Source organism: Notechis scutatus, chromosome 2 (genome assembly GCF_049901735.1).
Source record: "Notechis scutatus isolate UNSWTSFEM ecotype Mainland chromosome 2, rNotScu1.2, whole genome shotgun sequence".
NCBI lineage: Eukaryota > Metazoa > Chordata > Lepidosauria > Squamata > Elapidae > Notechis > Notechis scutatus.
In genome coordinates, this window is record NC_142010.1 from 109666864 (window position 1) to 109687245 (window position 20382).

The 20382-nt window shown below is 38.4% G+C and overlaps 1 long non-coding RNA gene across 1 annotated transcript; it reads right to left on the reverse strand.

Annotated features, from left to right (window-relative positions):
- Positions 1-459: 459 nt before the first annotated feature.
- Positions 460-19660, reverse strand: LOC113411917 (uncharacterized). Its single transcript, XR_003370849.2, has 4 exons — positions 19415-19660; positions 3752-3799; positions 3254-3371; positions 460-709 (listed from the first exon to the last, which is right to left on the reverse strand). It is a non-coding gene; the product is annotated as an uncharacterized LOC113411917 (long non-coding RNA).
- Positions 19661-20382: the final 722 nt, after the last annotated feature.

The following is a 20382-nucleotide window of genomic DNA, read 5'->3' on the forward strand; positions in this document are numbered from 1 at the left end:
AATCCCTTATGCGGCCCAGCCTCACCCAGACTCTGCCTCCAGCGGCCCCCAGGTAAATTGAGTTGAGACCCCTGGTCTACAAGATGTATCCAGTCACCAATAAATGTACTTAGCCACCATTCCTGGTATCTTTATGTAAAATATAGTTTGCTGTTTCTGCCAAATCTGCAAGCTATGTATCTTTATATTAAGCATGGAAGGAAGACACTGTCATGTGCAGGAAGAGGACAAAGCAAAGGAATTGGACCTGTTTCAAGTTCATATGAGAACCCTTCCAAATTCATATGGATAGTACCCAACATGCTTTCAGGTGAATGTTGAAACACCTATGGTGCCAAGAACATGCCATCAAATGGTTGAGTGACTGAAAACTCCAGTCACACCCGTAAACCCTCTGTTTCATCTGGTAGCTTGTATTCCTTGTTGATCCAAGAATAATTCAAGTGTTTTGACTTCTGCTGAGCTCATGGGGCTATTTATTTCTTTATTTCTTTAGGGATTTACATCTTGGGAAAAAATTAAAACCACAACACATGTAATTTTCTCAATTTAGGCCATGGAAAATGTTTCCTCCAGGGTATCTCTTCCCATTACTTTGCAACAGCATGTTTCTGTAGGAGATCTGTAGGAGATGCTGCCTTGTGGCTTCTTTCTTTCTGTCTTACAACTTAAAGGCGCAGTGACTTCATTTCTTCTTTCCCGAACTCTACTGAAAAACAATGGCCATGTGGTTACGAATAGTTTATAAAATACGTTCTTGAGATTTTTTTTCCTGGCTAGATCTTCTGCCTGGAATAAAGCATAATACTTGTTTGATACAGTAGGTGTGATACTTCCTGCATGCCCCAGCATGAGCTCAACCCCCACCTGCTGTTTTTGGAGACCAGAATATACACCAGTGGTGGCTAACCTTTTTGGGATCCTGTGCCAAAAATTGTGCATGCGCTTGCATGTGCATGCTCGCATGCCAGCACCCAGCAGGCAATGTGCCCCCACGCCCCTTGCGCATGCACACATAATCCCCCCGGCTGCCCCTTACCTGCACTGCACCTCACAGCTGATTTTCAGTCGATTTGGGGCCTTTTTTGGCCTCCCAGAGGCTTGAAAAAAACCTCTGCAGGCTTTGCAGGATGAATAATAGGCCCGTTTCATCACTTCCGCTTTTACAGGAAGTGACAAAATGGATCTATTATTTGGCCTGCAAAGCCTGCAGACCCTTTTTTCAAGCCTCTGGGAGGCCGAAAAAGGCCTCAAACCGGCCAAAAATCAACTGCAAGGCATGCGCATGTGCAGTGAGGTAAGTTTGCCTGCGGCTTGCGTGCCAGCACAAATGGCTCTGTGTGCCACCTGTGGCACATGTGCCATAGGTTCGCCATCATGGATATATACTGTAGTTCTCATCCCATCCCAGGCTGCAGCAAATGTAACCTCCATCCTGTGTTCCTTCACTGCCTCAAAACCAGGGTTTTCCACTTTCCAACAAAGGTGAGATAACCAACTGGTTTGTCTAGTTGTGCCTCACTGGAATCTCCGCACCTCTCTTCACTGTGATTGGCTAGTGTGCAGTGCTGCAAAAATTCCCCTCTGGGCCCTGCCTTTTACTGCCATTTTTCTTGGGCTGCTGAATTCCATCCCATTCAAAGGCCACTTTCCAAGAGTGATAAGCTGAACCTAAGGAAAGCAAGATCATATAACCTAGTACTCAGACTTTAATTGATCTGGTTATTTATATGACCAGTTTCTTATTCTTGCTGGTAGTTAAGCATTGTCAAAGTAGTTATTTGCCTTGGTTTATTTTATAATATATCTGGAAATATTGCTATTTACAGAGTTGAAGCGTTCAAAAGGCACATGTATGCAGGCAGAGCAATCAGCTTTAAAATAAAAGTCCCTGCATTGCCTTTGGTCAAAAATGGCTGCCTAATTTCTGATTAATCTGTTTGAGCTGTGCTTCAAAAGGCTGGTGGGTACCACACTTGCCTTATATAGGAACTGTTTTGAACTAAGCAAGCTCGCTGGCTTGCAATTCTACAATTGTTTTAAAATAATATTAGTTTTCTTTCCCTGGGCTATCTCCTTTCCCACTGGGCTTTTTTTCATTTGGAGCATGCTTTTCAATTCACTGCACAGATGGTATTCAGCAGGTTCTGAACAGTTCTGGAGAACTGGTAGCAGAAATTTTTAACAGTTCAGAGAACCGGCAAATCCCACCTCTGACTGGCTCTGCCCCCATCTCTTCTCTGCCTCCCGAGTCCCAGTTGATCAGCTGGGTCTTCTTTTGTTGCCCTGCACAGCAGTGGTGGGATTTGAATTTTTTTACTACCAGTTCTGTGGGTGTGGCTTGGTGGGTGTGGCTTGGGTTGGTGGGCGTGGCTTGGGTTGGTGGGCGTGGGTTGGTGGGTATGGCAGAGGAAGGATACTGTAAAATCCCCATTCCCTCCCCATCCCACTAACCTGCTTTCCAGCTCTGTTCTCCTGTGCAGGGCAACAAAAGAAGACTCAGCTGGGACTCGGGAGACAGAGAATAGATGGGGGCAGGGCCAGTAAGAGGTGGTATTTGCCAGTTCTCTGAACTACTCAAACTTTCCGCTACCGGTTCTCCAGAACTGGTCAGAACTTGCTGAATACCATCTCTCTTGCACAGGAGAACGGAGCTGGAAAGCAGGTTAGTGGGGTGGGGAGGAACGGAAGTTTTACAGTATCCTTCCCCTGCCACGCCCACCAAGCCACACCCACAGAACCGGTAGTAAAAAAATTGAATCCCCCCACTGATTCACTGGTAGACTGTTGAAAAGCTGGGTCTTTCTTTGCTTTTTTTAATAACTGGGCCTACGTAAATGGCGTGGTAGTCCTTACTGACCTGAGGTATTTCAAAACTGGAGTGAAACTGTTCTACCTGAAAGGACGTCATGAATGAGTGAACCATCCACTGGTGAGATTTTTGTTTGTTTAATGGGTGGCTCAAGGAAAGAGAAATAGTACAGGTAGTCCTCGACTTACAACAGCTTGTTTAGTGACCATTCGAAGTTACAACAGCACTGAACAAAGTGACTTATGACCGTTTTTCACACTTACAACCATTACAGCATCCTCCTGGCCACATGATCAAAGTTCAGATGCTTGGCAAATGGTTCATATTTAGAATGGTTGCCGTGTCTTGGAGTTGTGCAATCACCTTTTTTCAACCTTCTGACAAGCAAAGTCAATGGGGAGGTCAGATTCCCTTAACAACCGTGTTACCAACTGAACTTACCATGATATAGTCAATAGTGGATTGTGAATTTTCCTCCAGGTGATACTATAATACAGGGAAGCATATTTCTCTTCCATTTCTATACTTCGTGCAGGGCCAGAGTCAATTTCCTGCTTCTCTGTAGAGAAATGCAAAACACAATACAGCTTACTGTACATTCACTGCAACAGGATATTTAAGATAGGCCCTTTTTAACTTTCAGGGTGTTTGAAACTAGACTACTGGCAGCTTAATAATGCTGGTAAATCATTCTAGTTCTGTATAAATAATTGCTTAATTCTGTAAGAATTTTCTCAGAAATAGGTCCTATTAAACCAAATAGCTTGCTTTGAAGTTGGAAAATTGCAGCAAGCTTTGTGTTTAATTCTATTAATGGGTCTAAATAGGAATGATCACAGTACTATAGTCTGATTTAAAGTCTGGATGTAACCCAGTCAGGAGTTTCTGCTATGAAAACTTTACTGAAATGAATGCACTTATATAAATGGACTGTGTTACCTTTTAGAAGAATCTGATACAGTCTCCTTGGGTTCTTCTGTTGTTTCTCTGAAGTTTGGGAGGGAAAAGAGAGTCTATTTATTTTGGGTAGCAATAAGAACAGCAGCAGCCTTTCCTCGTGTTTGGCATTTGTTTATTTTATTTATTCATTTAAAACATTTGTATAGCTACCCATCTTTCAAACAACTCTGGGCAGCTCCCAATAAGATGACATCAGATGCTCTACACTGCTGGCAGTGCATACAATACTATCTACCATATCTTGTGCTAAAATATTTGTGCTTATTATCAGGATTCTAGCTCATTAGCTGATATAATATCTGTATATCATTGCATACAAAATGGGAGTGCAAATCAGCTTTTGCTAGGTAAGATTGAATACTTTGCATCTGAGAACCTTGGTTAGTTTCAGAATTTTGTAGGTCAGGGAAAGACTTAGTGCCTTCTAGATTTTGGGACAAGCAGTTTTCACAATCCTTTACCAGTAATGATGCTGATACAGGACTGATAGAAACTGAAATTCAACATTTTTGGAAGCAATATTTGCCTTCCTTTGTCAAAGGGCCCTCATAATATTATCAACATATGAAGGAGAACACTCCTTGATTTCTCTCTGGTACAGATTAAAGAGACAGCAAGTATCACCATTTATTATTTCGGTTTATGTGCTCCCATCCAGAAGGACTCTGAGCAGCTTACATTGCATTCTTTCAGTAAGAAGATTAAAAGACAAAAACAATATAACAAAAGAGCAAACTAACAATAGCTAATCTGGTTAAGTCCCACTAATATTGAGAACAAAACGTTTGCTCGACCAATACTCAAATACAGCTCATCAGTCTGGAACCCACATTACATATCTAATATTAGCACAGTTGAGAAGGTCCAGAAATATTTCACAAGAAGAGTTCTCCACTCCTCTACTCCTTGTAGAATACCTTATGCCACCAGACTTGAAATTCTAGACCTAGAAAACCTTGAATTACGCCGTCTTCGGTCTGATCTAAGTATGGTATATAAAATCATACATTGCAATGTCCTACCTGCAAATGAATACTTCAGCTTCAACCATAACAACACAAGAGCAAACAATAGATACAAACTCAAGGTTAACTGCACCAAACTTGATTGCAGGAAATACGACTTCAGCAACAGAGTGGTCAATGTCTGGAATACTCTACCTGACTCTGTAGTTTCTTCCCCAAACCCCAAAAACTTTAACCTTAGACTGTCTACTATTGACCTCACCCCTTTCCTAAGAGAGGTCTGTAGGGGGGCTGTATAAGTGCACCAATGTGCCTACCGTCCTTGTCCTATTGTTTCTTTTATTTTTCTTATATGTACCCATTTCATGTATTCGTAACTATGTATATACTTATACCTATTATCTTGTAAGTGATTGACAAGTCAAAATAAATAAATAAAATAAAATAAAAAACACTGATGGAAGGACTTACTCTCAGGGAGTCTGTGAATGGCCCTGAGCTCCCAATTTCAGGAACAACACAGAAGGAACTGACTGGATCTTTTATATCACATTTAATTATACAGGTAGTCCTCAACGTACAACCACAATTGAGCCTAAAATTTCTGTTGCTAAGCGAGACACTTTTTAAGTTAGTAATTAGTACCATAGTTAAGTGAATCTGGCTTCCCCATTGACTTTGCTTGTCAGAAGGTCACAAAAGGGGATCAATTCAACTGTCATAAATATGAGTTAGTTGCCAAGCATCTGAAATTTGATCATGTGACCATGGGAATGCTGCAATGGTCATAAGTGTGAAAAATGGTCCCAAGTCACTTTTTTTTGGTACCATTCTAACTTTGAGCAGTCACTAAATTTACTGTTGTAAGTCAAGGACTACCTGTATTGTTGTTCTCAAGAACGGCACTATGGAAAGATGCATTTTCTTTATTCACTGCAATTCAGAGGAAGAAGTGGGAATGCTGAATATATTGAGCAAATAAAAATTGTTCTAGAGAATGAGTACAGAATATTGTTTTATGTAAATCACCATTTCAATGAAGCCGATCTGAGAGAGAAGAAGTGTTACAGATTTCTCAATGAATTCACTCTTTCAAAAATCAGTCTTCTTTTGAAAACAATCCAGATCACCTCACCAGGAAGAAATCAACATAAGTGTACACGAAAAAAGAGAAAGAGAGAGAGAGAGAGAGAGGTGGGGTGGGGAAAGTATGCCACAAAACATCTATTTGTAAAGGAAGGAAGAAGAACTGCTTTGTGTGCACACAATGGATTTGGAGGTCTAAGGACTGGCAAGAAATTCAGCTTGTATTTTTGTCTTCAGTTGCTGGTTGGCTTGGGCAGAGCAGCGCCCTCTGTAAGCTCAGGGGTAACAAGCACATGGGTGGCACTTTGCAATATGTCTTTTGGATTTGGAGAAGGCAGGGATACAATGGGGAAATTGTGCATTGGGCTTGCTGTGCTGCCCCACTCACTCACACACAGACACATAACTGTGGTTCAGCGGCTTTATTAATCTTTCCCAGCAATTCCCTTCACCAAAAAACCCAGAACTATCTTAATTAAGTCTAGCCACAAACAGACCAATGTTACTCCACAAAGCAATGGCCAAAGAATGCACAAAGCGCTTGAAAGTTTCTCAAACAAAATATATCCAGCAGGCAAATTTGAATCCACAACACAAGAGAGTTCACAAGTCAAGAAAAGTCCAGACTTTCCGAGGCACGATTCAAGTCAAGGCCCGGTGTCAATCCAAAGCGAGGTAGGAATCATCACATCGGAAAACACACAGCTAGGAAACAAACACATTGTTCCCAGCAATGTCGCCCTCCATCCGCTGTGCCAAATAGGCAGCTTCCGGTGCAGCTCATCAAGAAAGGTGAGGCTTCCTCCTCTCAAGTAGTCTGGCTGATTGTCTCTGCTTCTGCCTTTTCTCTGCCCTATCTGTTCTTGCATCAGTACAGAAGGCACATCCTCCTCCTCCTCACTAACCCTTTGCAACCACATGCTTTCCCTAGCTGGAACCTCAGCCAAATCCCTTCCAGATAGCTGCTCAGGGCCATCAATTAAGTCAGCTCCCTGACATGCCAAGAACTGGTTCATCCTCCCCTGAGCTGACATCTAAAGAGGTATCTGTGGAATCATCCAGGAGAGTCCTCACAGTGGGCATACAGGTAGTCCTGGACTTCCAACCACAATTGAGCCCAAAATTTCTGTTGCCTTAGTGCCAAGGTTGTTCAGTGAATCTAGCTTCCTCATTGATTTTGCTTGTCAGAGGTTGTAGAATGTGATTACCTGATCCAAGGACACTGCAATCATCATAAATATGTGTTAGTGAATTTTGATCACGTGACCATGTGGATGTTGCAATGGTTGTGTGAAAAATGGTCATAAGTGCCGTTATTTCAGTGCCGTTGTAACTTTGAATAGTCACTAAACGAACTGTTGTAACTATCTATTGCAATCTGGTTGTGGTAAGGCTCAAGAAGTGATCAAATAGTATGCTGGATAAGTTTTTTTTTCTTTTGACCAATTAGAATGGAATTATATAAGAATCAGGATCAGAGGCACGGTGGGAAAGTGCTTAAAAAGTTGTGCTGTGGCCCCAATCCATTTTCTCATGCTCAGGCTGTCATTTGGTTTGTCTTTTAGCCTCTCCAGTCTTGATGTTATCTCAATCCAAAATATCACCCCACTTAAAGAAAGATTGATTGAGTTATGAAAAGAAATTTGAGCAAATGTTTGACAGCTATCTGCAAACATCCGTATTCCAAGTAATTAATTGTCAATGAGCAACTTAATAGAAAATGTGCTGAGAGTCAAGTCAAGGTAGAGCAGGAACTAGCAGCAATAGGCTATAAATGCAGCTATGTTTTAGAGAACTGGATAAAGTTGCATTGGGGATTTTCATACTGAAGACGATAGGTAATGAATCCTGCTGTTTGCATGGTATATCACAATCTGTGGGGGCTGCAGGGAAGAAACAGAGTGTGCTGAGAACAAAATTTGATATAAAATCTAATTGTACAAACTCCTACTAAATTCATGCAAATTTTTCTCATAACTTATTTTTTCTTCCAAATCAATTCAATTACAATATACCGGCAGTACAGAATCACCAATTACCCACTCTGAATCCATGACAAATGCATATTATGAAAATTCCATAGCCACTGCAATTACTGTAATTCTTTAGGTAGAGGTCACACCTCATAGAGACAAATTTGACAACATTTGTTGAAAAGATTATTTTGATGTCTAATTATATTGTTCTCTAGAGAGCCAGTTTGGTGTAGTGGTTAAGGTATTACGGCTAGAAAGCAGGAGGCCGTGAGTTCTAGTCCCAGCCTAGGATCAACCCAGCTGGGTGGTCTTGGGTCAGTCACTTTCTCTCAGCCCTAGAAAGGACGCAATGACAAACCACTTCTGAAAAACCTTTCCAAGGAAACTGCAGAGATATGTCCAGGCAGTCTTTGAGAATTGGATACAATTGAATGGAAGAAAAATAATAATTCTCTAACTAGAATAAATTCCTGCTGATATTTTGGTTGGCATTGCTTTGTCTTTTGTGACTAAAAATGTTATCTTGCCTTTTAGCCTCTCTAATCTTGATGTTATCTCAATCCAAAATATCATCCCACTGAAGGACAAAATATTGATTTCCTAAAAGCCATGGGGAATATTTAAGATAAGCTACAATTCACATCTGTTAACCTGCTTTTTTTCACTCAGGTTTGAATAGTTTAAGGTAGGAACTATAATTTAACATGTGATATAGCAAGTAAAAGATAACAAGTAGGTTTTTTTTCCTTGTCAAACTCTGTTGTAAAAAAAAAAAGTTCCATTTTGAAAACAATAATGCTGGCCAAATCTATCAAGTTCTGCTTTTCTCTTCCTTTTCTATTTACATTCTTGTGATATTTCATGAAATATCTGCTTCAAGAAATGCCTTAATGTTTGCTGTCTCTATAGTATATACAGTTCTGCTTGATCTTCAGTCTTTTATTGAACTATATAAAAGTATTTTTTGCCACTTAATTCATTTAATACTTGTCTTCAATTCTTGGTAAAGTATTCATTTTTACCACTGCAGTTCTTCCTACAAATAACTATATTAGATTTCTCCTTCTTAAAATAGCCACCATCATGTTTTTCCAAAACTGCAAATAATTATTTTGAAAAAAGTAATTATTGTTTTTGTAAAGTAATTATTTGTTTGTTTTATTAGTTCGCACTTCTGGACTGCCCGCTCCCTCAGATTTCCTATACCTGCTTTTTGCAATTATATTAAAACCTGTGATTTGCTGAAGATATTCTATTTTTTCTTCAGTAAATTCCAAATGATTTGAATCTTATTAATCCAATATCCTGACACTAAATTGTACTCCTATATATGTTCCACTATTAATTCTAGGCAATTCTTTGGATGGGTAACTATAAGTGCAATATTATTTGCCTGTGGTTTTAGTTTGTGTTCTTCATTTGCCAATGTAATTATTAAAATGTTATTTTCTTGGTATGCCTTCTTGGAAATGGTTCCAATAACAGTAGAAATAAAGAAGAAGAGGAACAGACATATTTTCCTCGTTTTGTTACACCGTATTTTCTGACAAAACTCCAGGATCTTGGTTTCTTATTCTTTATGCTTTACATTCAAACCACAGTTCATCTTATCTGGAATCACTGAAAGGCCATTCTAAATTACACTATCAAATGCTTTCTTGTATTAAGAAAAATTATAGCTACTTGCTTTTTTATTTATATTATCAATTTACTTATATTATTAATATATTCAAATATTTAGCTTATCCAACATGAGTCTCTTCGGAACAAATCCAGTTTGATCTAATCAATGATTTCAGTTAAAAGACCTTTTAAGGCTTTTTCAATGGAGGTTGCTTGCTGCAGCATTATTAACCACAACACTCCAAATACATATACCAAAGAGATTTTTCTAATAAACTGGAACATTGCCAATGGAATTTCTACATATCATTTTGGTATGGTTTTATAACTCTACCTCTTATGTCTAAGTAATTTATCTGTTTAAGGCACATTTGGATAGCCCTTGGAAAAGGGTTTTAGTAACCTTGGGATATGTAGTATTTATCTAACTGAAGGATAATCTCTGAACTGTGGAGAGGAAATCTACTGTTCAGATCTCTCCTCCTTGCCAGCCTTTATGTAGTAGGATTCTTTCTCATATGAATTAAAAGTCCCTTGAGAGAATATTATTAGACATGGCAAGATGGAGTGGACTGATGATTTAAAGAATCCCCAATAAAATTAAAGATTTTCAACAAATACTTGAAACATTTAGCCCAATCCTAAATCTTGATTTAAAGAACAGTTAATATTCTTTCTCCCTGCACTTCTGTCTTATTAGTTGGTAACCAGAAAGTTTTGGACTTGCCATAATATTCCACCAGAATAGTAAGAGAGCTCTTTTTGTTTATTTATGAAATTTATTTGCCATCCATTTTGCATCCAATGACTCTGGGCAGCTAACAAAGTGAAAGCAATGAAAAACATTAAAATCTTCCATTGTAAAAACACGCCAGACAAAAAAATTAACAGATAAAATGTTTATTCTCTAATATCCAGAAATGGTCTAATGTAACATTGTGCTTGATTAAGAGACCCAAAGGACTTAAAAACAATATTGACTGTGCTGAAGAAAGGTATTGCCTGACCAAAGATGTCAAGATTTTTCAAAGAAAGATCTTGACATCTTTGGTCAGGCAATACCTTTCTTCAGCACTGTTTACATTATTCTGTGTTGAATGAAAATATTTCAAAAGTTATTTGGAACCCCCCCGCCCCCAAAAAATGATACAGTACAGAATTGTTTGTACAGACTACACCTCAGACAAATGTAAGTAGTTTTCACAGGCATTTTATCCCAACACCATGATATTTATGTCACCCTCGATTCTTATGCCATGCTGTCCTATCCATTTATTGAAGCTGTTTTCCCTCAATATATTGTCTCTCTTTTTTCCCCCCTCCTGTCTGCTTTCAGAGATATGGCATTTAATTTCCCCATAGGCTTTTGGCTGGGACTGCATCTGGCAAAGCACCACCTCTTTTAAGAGCCACAAAGGCTGCTGGTATTGAGGCAGAAGAAATGGGTGGTTAGAGCAAGAAGAAGACAAATTGCTTAGGTCTTCTGGGGAAGTTTTAAGATTGGGCAGCAAATACTTGGATTCATTTATTAAAATTTTATTTTCAGTAAAAGAAAGTTAAGTTTGCATATGCCCAAGCATGACACTTTAAAAAAAGAAAGAAATATGCTATGGCTTAGTCATACAGAGAAAATGAATGAGGATTTAGATTTAAAGGACAAAGATAGTGTTAAAGCATGTGTGGATTTGTGGAAGCAAAGTTATAAATTATGGAGTGAGTGGGGTTGGTGTAAATGAATTGCATGCATCTATTTATTTTTCTTATCTTATAACTTTAATTTATCCGGATGACACTTATTCCTTTTCTATGCTTTGCATAATGTTGCTTATCCTCAATAGGAAAGGTGTGATGTGTGTATATGGGCATATGTATATTAGATTTAAAACAGAAAAAAAGAAATATGGGCCTAAATTATTGTAATAAGTTGTATTGAAATAGTTTTATTCTTTTAAAATGTTTCTTTGCTAATTCAACTTTAGCTTACTTATTTGTTAGAACTGGAAAATTTGCTCCCAATCAAACAAGGTTCCAAGCAATTTTCTATCCCTACATACAATAATTAAAATGATAGAAATACCCCAAAATTCTAAAATATTAAACAACCCCTTACCAATAACTGGCATCACACTCTTCACTCTTTCCATTCCCAAATCCTACAGAAGAACCAGGTCAACAGAAATCTTCAGAAATGTAAAGAGGCACTACTCTTATTCCTATTATTCCATAGGAAGGGGGGGAGGGGGACAAAAAGCCTTATCCTGGAGTCTCTGATGACAACATTTCCTCAGAGATAAAACCTGAAAGATGCTTTCCCTCATACCCTGTTTCTCCAACAATACGGCCTCCCCCAATAGGAAGTCCCAGCATGTTTTGTAGGCATGAAAAGCCATTTTTTCGGGGCTCAAAAAAAAATAAGACCCAGCCTTATTATATGAGAAACACGGTAGATCTCACAGGATGGGCAGATTCCACCCAGAGCAGGTGGTGTTAGAGCTATCCAGAACCAAAATAATAGAGAGCTTTAATGGTAACAACCAGGATCTCCAATTTATATCAGCCAAATCCTGATAGACCTGGGTAAGTATAGTCAAACTGATAGCTATCTGGGCTGCTGCCTTTAGAATCAACTGTAAGGAGAGCTCCATATTGAGTGAACTGCAACAGTCCAGTACAGATTGGATGCGATAAGGGTATGACCCACCATCAGCAAAGCTCCCATTCCAGAAATGGCTGCAAGTGGCACCAGATGAATTAGTGCAAAGTTTCTCCTGGCCATGACCTCCAACTGCTTTTCCAGCATATGTTGCTGAATCTAAGGACATCCCTTGATTGTTAACTTGCTTCACCAGATGGGCTTCCTTTGAAGTAATCCTCTTCCTTATCCCCTACCATTGCCTTGCTGGGATTAAGTGTCAACCTGTTTCTTCACATCCAGACCCTAACAGTTTCTAAGCATCAGAATATAACAGTAACTGCAGCTGCTGATTGACCCAAGGTAACAGCTCTACAACTGAATATCATCCACATATTAATGATACCTCTCTTTCTGACCACCTGTGTCTATCCAGTGGTCTACATTAAAATGTAAGGGAAAAAGAGCCAAACTTGCTCGCATCCCTATGACCATGACTGACCATTTAGGAAGGAGAAGAACCCATTCAGCGTGTCCTTCACTCCCATCTCCATAGTGAGTTGAATGAGAATGGATTTTCAGACCATTCTAAAATGGTCTTGGCTGTTTGCCCATAAATATAAAATAACTGTTTTCTTTATGTTGAATAAAATATACAGGTGTGAGGGTTGGGGGGGTTTTAGTGCTTCCCAGTAGGAACAAAAGAGCATGCTCAAATGTTCAATTTCGGATATATTGTTCTATGGAAAGAAAACAGATGGGAATACATTGGAGAGTTACCCGTGTAAGGTGGCCATGTTTGGATGTGATTGAAGCAACCAAATGGTACATTAAAAGCCTCACTGGGAACTGAAAATGAATGAAATAAATAGTGAGAATTTCTTGTCAGAAGTTAGAGATGGATTTAGGACATGTTTATCAACCTAAGAAAGGAAACTGACAGATAAGCAGTCAAAACACGAGTTACCACTGGAGACAGCTAATAGCTGGTTTCAAATAAATAATTATTATTATATTCTAAAAATAGGCATTTTATCCCCACAGAGAAGGAAGAAAAGTAGGTATTGAATCATTATGTATGACAATAGGTAGCACTATTTGGTGGGTCAGTCCATCAGCTTCCTTTATTTCAAGCATTATTATTAATGGTAACAGTTGTTTTCTTTTCTGTTATGTTCTTAGCTGTTCATTTAGAAAGAAAATCTGTTCAGAGCAGAGCGAACCGTGTACATAATCCTGAAATTTAAAAGATGGCAATTTTACTAGCAAATTGTGTAATGGTGGGTGTTAGATCGGGTACGGAAGAGACGCGAGACCAGTGTACTTCAAGCTCTTTATTTTTTGTATAGATCTGTGCAAGATCTTGGAGCCGTGGCAGCCCTTCATATAGGGATTGCTCGCAGCTCGCCAGCCAATGACAGGTCTTTGAATCTCCCACGATCGGCACGGCCAATCGCAGTTGATTCTTAGCGGACCAATCACGGCCTTTCAGTGGACCCATCACAATGCCGTTTGTGTGGACCAATCAGAAGTCAGTATTTGGAGTATGTTAATACAGAACAGTGGGCATTTCCAAATTTGGTGCAGGATATATCTGAAATTGCACTGTAATTCGTCAAAAATAGAAACATTCCCTCAGGTCTTTTCCTTCAAGAAGTTATACTCTTGATGATTAAGGACAAATTTCCACCATATACAAGCCTTTCATAACAATCCCTTTTTGCAGCTGGAAATTACCTGCACTAAATATATAAAATTCAGTCAATGTGTACAATCTGTAAATCATTTGTGAATAATGCATAGATATAGAAAACTCTAGACATCTTAGTGCATATGACTGACTGCATGACACACATATTTAAGACATATTCTTGACCTGTTCTTTCAAAATATATCAATGTCTAGATTGAAATCCAAAATAATTTAAAAAAATTTCCATCAATGAAAGTCCCCTATTCATCTGATTGATAACGAGAAGAAATTTTCAGTATTTTTTTAAAAAAGATTTCTATAGGTAAGAAAATGATCTTCTCCACACAGAAGGTTCTTTTTCATTCTAGATTACAGGAAATTACCTAATAGGTTGAAGTTTCAAATCCAGCTGAATATTTGACAAAAGCTTTCTAACATTAAGAACAGTTTAAGAACGGAACCAATTCGCCAGAGAAATGGCAGACTTTCCTTCGCTGGATATACTCAAAGAGATGTTAGATAGTCGTCCATTGAGGTGCTTTAATTCAGATTTCAGCCCAGAGAGAGGGATTGTTCAACTCCATAATTACAAGATCAAAGAGAGAGAAAAGCTGTTAAAACAGCGAAAGGAAATGAGATGGATAACATAGGAAAGATGGATTCAGCCACATAATTTCTGTTGATTGCCTATTGTTTTACTGCACTGCTTAATCAGAAGTGTTAATCAACATGATGTTTTCTGGACAGCACACATCTCTTCCCTCTTCCCCCTTGTATATTTGAAAAAGAGAGTGAAAGAGAAGGATAGGAAGAGGGGACTAAATAATTTAATGTTTTGACAAATATTTCCCAAATAGCAAAATGAAAATTAGTACGAGAAAGGAAGGAGGAACTCCCAGCTAAGCACAATGCATCGCTTGTACTGATCACATATTGTATTTCCTACAGGGTTGCTGCAGAAGATCACTAGGGCTCAAACTATTTAGTATTTTAAAGGTGAAGAGTAGATTTGGATTGTATTCTAGTAGCAACCTCTTGTCAATACAACACATATTTACTAATATGTCTCATTTAAATATAAGGAAAAACTTCTTGATGCAAAGAGCTTTAAAACAATGGATCAGACCGCTACCTCTGTAGGATTTTAAGAAGAAGTTGGACAATCATTGCTCATGGATGATTAAGATAACCATTGTTTATTAAATTAATTCAACTGGGTAGCTGTGCATCAAACACTAAATCATAAATTAACTACCCAAGTTGGATCTAAACATTACGCTAGAAAAATATGGGATTGCTTAGTGTTTTGTGACTAAAAAAAATCCCTTGACTTAAGCTTGATTCCTTGAGATTTATACAGACAGATCAAATAAAGTTTACACATCTTGGCAAACAAATTGTATATGCAACTGGGTTACCTGGGTTGTTTTTATAACTCCTAGGAGTAGATAATCTGGCATTTCCTCATAGTTTCCTAATCAGATGTATCCAATGGAAGAGAATAAACTACTACTAAAACTAAAATTTTATGGTATCTCTGGACACCTGCATAACTGGATAGAAGCATTCTTGTCAAACAGACAACAAATGGTCAAAATTAGGGGCGTCGTATCAAATTCTGTACCTGTCAACAGTGGTGTTCCCCAAGGCAGTGTTCTAGGACCAGCTCTCTTCATACTCTACATAAATGACCTCTGTGATCATATTAAGAACAACTGCGTTCTCTTCGCTGATGATGTAAATCTATTCAACACCACAGAAAATACTGCTACTCTTCAAAAAGACCTCAACTATGTATCAGAATGGTCAAACAAATGGCAACTTCAAATCTCAACAAACAAATCTCTTACATGTTGGCAAAAAAAAAATCAGAAAATAAAATACAAGCTGAATAGTCAAGACCTTGTTGATGATCCAAACTCTGTCAAGGACCTTGGAGTACTCATCTCTAATGATCTGAGTGCTAGAGCCCACTGTAACTACATAGCCAAAAAGGCATTAAGAGTTGTTAACCTAATCCTATGTAGCTTTTTCTCTGATAATATCACACTACTAACTAGAGCATACAAAATATTTGTTAGACCAATACTTGAATACAGCTTATCAGTTTGGAACCCACATTATGTATCTGATAGTAACACAGTTGAGAAAGTCCAGAAATATTTCACAATAAGAGTTCTCCACTCCTCTACTCGTTGCAGAATACCTTATGCCACCAGACTCGAAACTCTAGACCTAGAAAACCTAGAACTATGCCACCTCCGGTCCGACCTAAGTATAGTATATAAAACCATACATTGCAATGTCCTACCTGTCAACGAATACTTCAGCTTTAACCATAACAACACAAGAGCAAACAATAGATACAAACTCAAAGTTAACCGCACCAAACTTGATTGCAGGAAATATGACTTCAGCAACAGAGTGGTCAATGTCTGGAATACTCTATCTGACTCTGTGGTTTCTTCCCCAAACCCCAAAAACTTTAACCTTAGACTGTCTACTATTGACCTCACCCCTTTTCTAAGAGGTCTGTAGGGGGCCTGTATAAGCGCACCAATGTGCCTACTGTCCCTTTCCTATTGTTTCTTTTTTATATTTTTTATTTTTCTTATATGTATCCATGTATTCATAACTATGTTTTTACTTATACCTATTATCTTGTAAGTGATTGACAAATCAAATAAATAAATAAATAAAAAATATATGTAAATCAGGATTGAATTGGGGAATCCTTGGTGCCCCCAAGCCTGGCTGTTTGCTTGCAGACATTTCATTATCTGACTAGGTAACATTATTAGTGCTAGCCACTATCAGTTCTGGAACTGATAATGTTACTTAATTAGGTAACAGACTGTCCACAAGCAAATAACCAAGTTTAGAGGAGCACTAAGGACCTCATATAATCGTATATGATCAGGCTTGCTTATTTCTTTATGAGATTTATTTATTGCTATCCAGTAATATAGGATTTTATATTCAGTTCCATCAAACACATGCATCAAAGCACCGGAAGGAAGCAGACCAGATTTCCCATATATGCAACACACATTAATTCTTTACTGTGAATATGAACTAACCACAATAAAGATTTGGTTTGATGTAAATAATTTGTTCAAATGACTTCCTGATTTTCCAGGTCTGGGACTCAAGCAATGTCCAGTTCACAGGACTTCCAAATTCTTAAGGGAATACACAATTCCTCTCTAATTTCCTTTTTAAAAAGTGAACCATTAAAATGTAAACATTGTATGCTAACAACTGGTTAATCTACAAACATTTGTCAGTGCACCTCAGTTTGCTTTGAAAAGGACTTGCTATCCCCTCATCTATATAACTAAGGATAACTATATGGACTCTATTTGGCTGAAATAATGTGAATCTTTAAGTGTCAACCATTTTTCAGTCGAAAAATAGCTTTGTGCATTTGTAACCCAAATATATCCCAGAGGGAAGGCTTCTATTTGCAGACATCAATTCTCCTTGTAGAGATGCCTTGCGGCCAGAACTATGTTCTGGATTGTTAAGATGCATTGAAATAACAAGATATTTGGTAGATGAGGAAGAAGAGAAGGAAAATAAAATATTTACTATTGTTAGAGTGAGTAAGTACTACCATTCAATAGGATCTCGGGGGAGAGGCCTAATCATTTAGACAATTATCTGGGGTGTCTTTTAATATTCTCTAATTTAATTTAGAGAACTCAGCTAGGTTTGGTTCTTTTAAACAATCATTGTCAGCTCCATTAATGAGCCAGACCAAAAATTCAGCTCCAAGAAAGCTAAAACTAATTTTATTTAGACTGATTCTAATAACAGAATCTTTTAAGCTTGATTGTGCTGCAAGCTCTCCATTTTCTTAATAGGACAGTGAATCAGCAAGGTGCATGAGTTGCTTCCAAACATTACCTGGACATTCTGTGTTTAAAATGTGCTTGAGTTCTTTTACCCAGGCAATAGATCCTGCATATTTCTGTCAAGGACATACATCTTCCTTCTTCTCTATAGTCATTTGGCATAAATAATAGGCATGCTCCACACACATCTAAGTTGTTTCAAAGAGATACTTAAACCATAACCGGAGTCTGACCCTGCAAAATCCACATGCTTCACAACCTACTTGGAAAGCAGGATTGGTTTTCATTTGCATACAGCCTACTGCAAATGTCCATTATCTCTATTAATTTGGCACTAAAGGAGCTTGCAGTAAAAAAAAAAAAAAAAAACAACTTCTTTCCAAAAATCTAATTCTCTCGTATCATAACCTCACCATTGTATGCTATCTTCTCCTACTTTTTTTAAAAAAAGGTTTTAGTAATTATAGATCATGAAGGCACATTCAAATATTTGCATATTAAAAAACTGATTGATTGGGAAGTTATTTTCAGTTTCTACAATTAATGCCATATAAAGTAATAGAAAATTGAATGTAAAATCTTGCTATTTGAAACCATATATCAGAGTAATATAAAATAAATAAAGCTCAAAAGAGAAGGATTAATTTATCTTAAAGTCACTACTGTTCCTATATTTCCTTATCTCATTTTCCTTTTTTCCCAATTGCTAACTGGTATTATCTTTTCTCCCCAACTATTAGAGATTGAAGATTTGCGTTTCAACAGGACTAAAAGACTGTATTATACAGTACCATTACAACTAAACGAATGCAGTGAAAATAAGGGAAATAAATAAACCACATTTCGTACAGCAGAGCTCACCACTGCCAACAACCAAGGCATTTTAGAAGGTAACTGCTGAATGTGGAAGCCCATTTTAGGATGTGTTCGTATGGTATGACAAGGAACTCTAAATCTCAGTATCTTTACTGGGATCTAAAAGGTTCTGCTTGATGTTTTGGCACAGAAGAAAAACCCTGCACAGCATTTCATCTCATACTAGCTATAATTCAATATATGCCACAAAATTCCATATACAGACTCTGCCATTCAATCCCACCTTCCCTGCTCAGTCTAACTTCAGAGCATTACTAAGCAAAGGAAGGCAAAACATGTCTTGATTAAGCATCAAACAAACATTAATGCATCTTATTGTTCCATAATCACCTTAAACTAACTCATCTTGGGATGGTGAATGTTCCTAATAAAAACCTGAATTTTGGGGGCTGGGGGAGGAAGTATTCATGGTGACTGATAATTCAGCCCTAGATCAACAGGCTAAATGTTACTTCAAAGACTAGTTAGGGAATGTAAGAGTATTATTATACAAATTTAAAAAGAAAAATCTGCCTCGGAAGCCTTGTTGTGTCCTACATTGAGCAGTGCCACCCCAAATATACCAGGGCTCTGTTTCATATAGCTTCCTAGACAGCCATACTGAAATTTTCTTGTGGAGAATCATTTCTATGTAATCCCTAATACCTACTCACTGAAATAAAATTGTTTGGGTAGAATATGCACTGGCACCAGAGATAAAAACCCACAGCATCATCTATCTCAGAAAGTAGATTAAAACCTGAGCAGAAACAGCCATTTTGATATCTCAAGATCCACTTTCCAAAAGTCAACAACAAAACAACAATAATGCATGCATACATACAAACGACAGCTCTTTATGGCGAAGAAGCAGACAACCACCCATCCCTAGGCTCACTGCCAGAAAAGCTGCTCAAACTGCTTCCCTAAAGTAAGAGGAAGATGAGGAGACCTACGGTTCAACTTTGTTGAAGAAGCATCGACGTAGCAGCAGTATTAGAGTTGTGATGGCCAAGAAGGTGGTGCACATGGTTCTTCCTCCATTACCAAACCAGGGGCATTATTGGGCTACCCAGAAAGCAACAGGCAGACTGGCATTGCTGCCCTTGAACAGACTCCCTGCTAGCGTGGGAAGGAGGCTAGGCAGAAGAAGGGGGGGCTGTTTTGTTCCTGGTCACCTGTGGGCTCTCCTGACCCTTTCAGAGAAGATTAGAGGAGGATAAGATGGAATTAATGAGGACAAAAATGAGGGCACGGGCCTCTAGTTTTTCAGAGAGTAGGGCTCAAGATGGACCGAATCATGCCATGGCTCTGAGTCACAAGCTGAGAAAGGTAAAGGTTTTTTCTTCTGGGGAAAATCTCCCCTCTTCTCGTTTGCACAGGATTCGGGTTCTATTCTAAGACCCCGCTGAAACAAACAGTGTTTTTTCAGAACATCAGATGTTACGCACACATCATAATCTGAAGTCTTGGAAGGTCTTAATCTTTCCTACGCTTATTCCTGGCATAAGGAATTGTGTAAAATAATGCGGTGAGAGAAAAAAATATTGCAGAATCATCTGGAAATCATATGAGAATCACCTGGAAATCGTTTCTCCCTCAATATTTTCCTCTGGAATACTATTTTGCTCAACAAATGACAGACTTTGCTGATACTTCTGTTTTCATGCCGTCTCCCAACTCCTCCACAGTGTCTACCCCTCCTCTTGGCTGCAGCATTTCTTCTCTCTTTTTTGTTGTTGGCACATGATCTTCAGAGTTATTTTCCTCTCCACTCAATGCTTTCCCTTCTTTCCTCTAATACTGCCATCTGCCCCTCCCCCCTCCCCGATAATCTGCAAATCCTTTTGGTTCTGGCCAGCCACCTGTTCTTTCAGCGACCATTGTATTGTTTTCCATGCTTTGCCTTCTTGCTGATACCCTC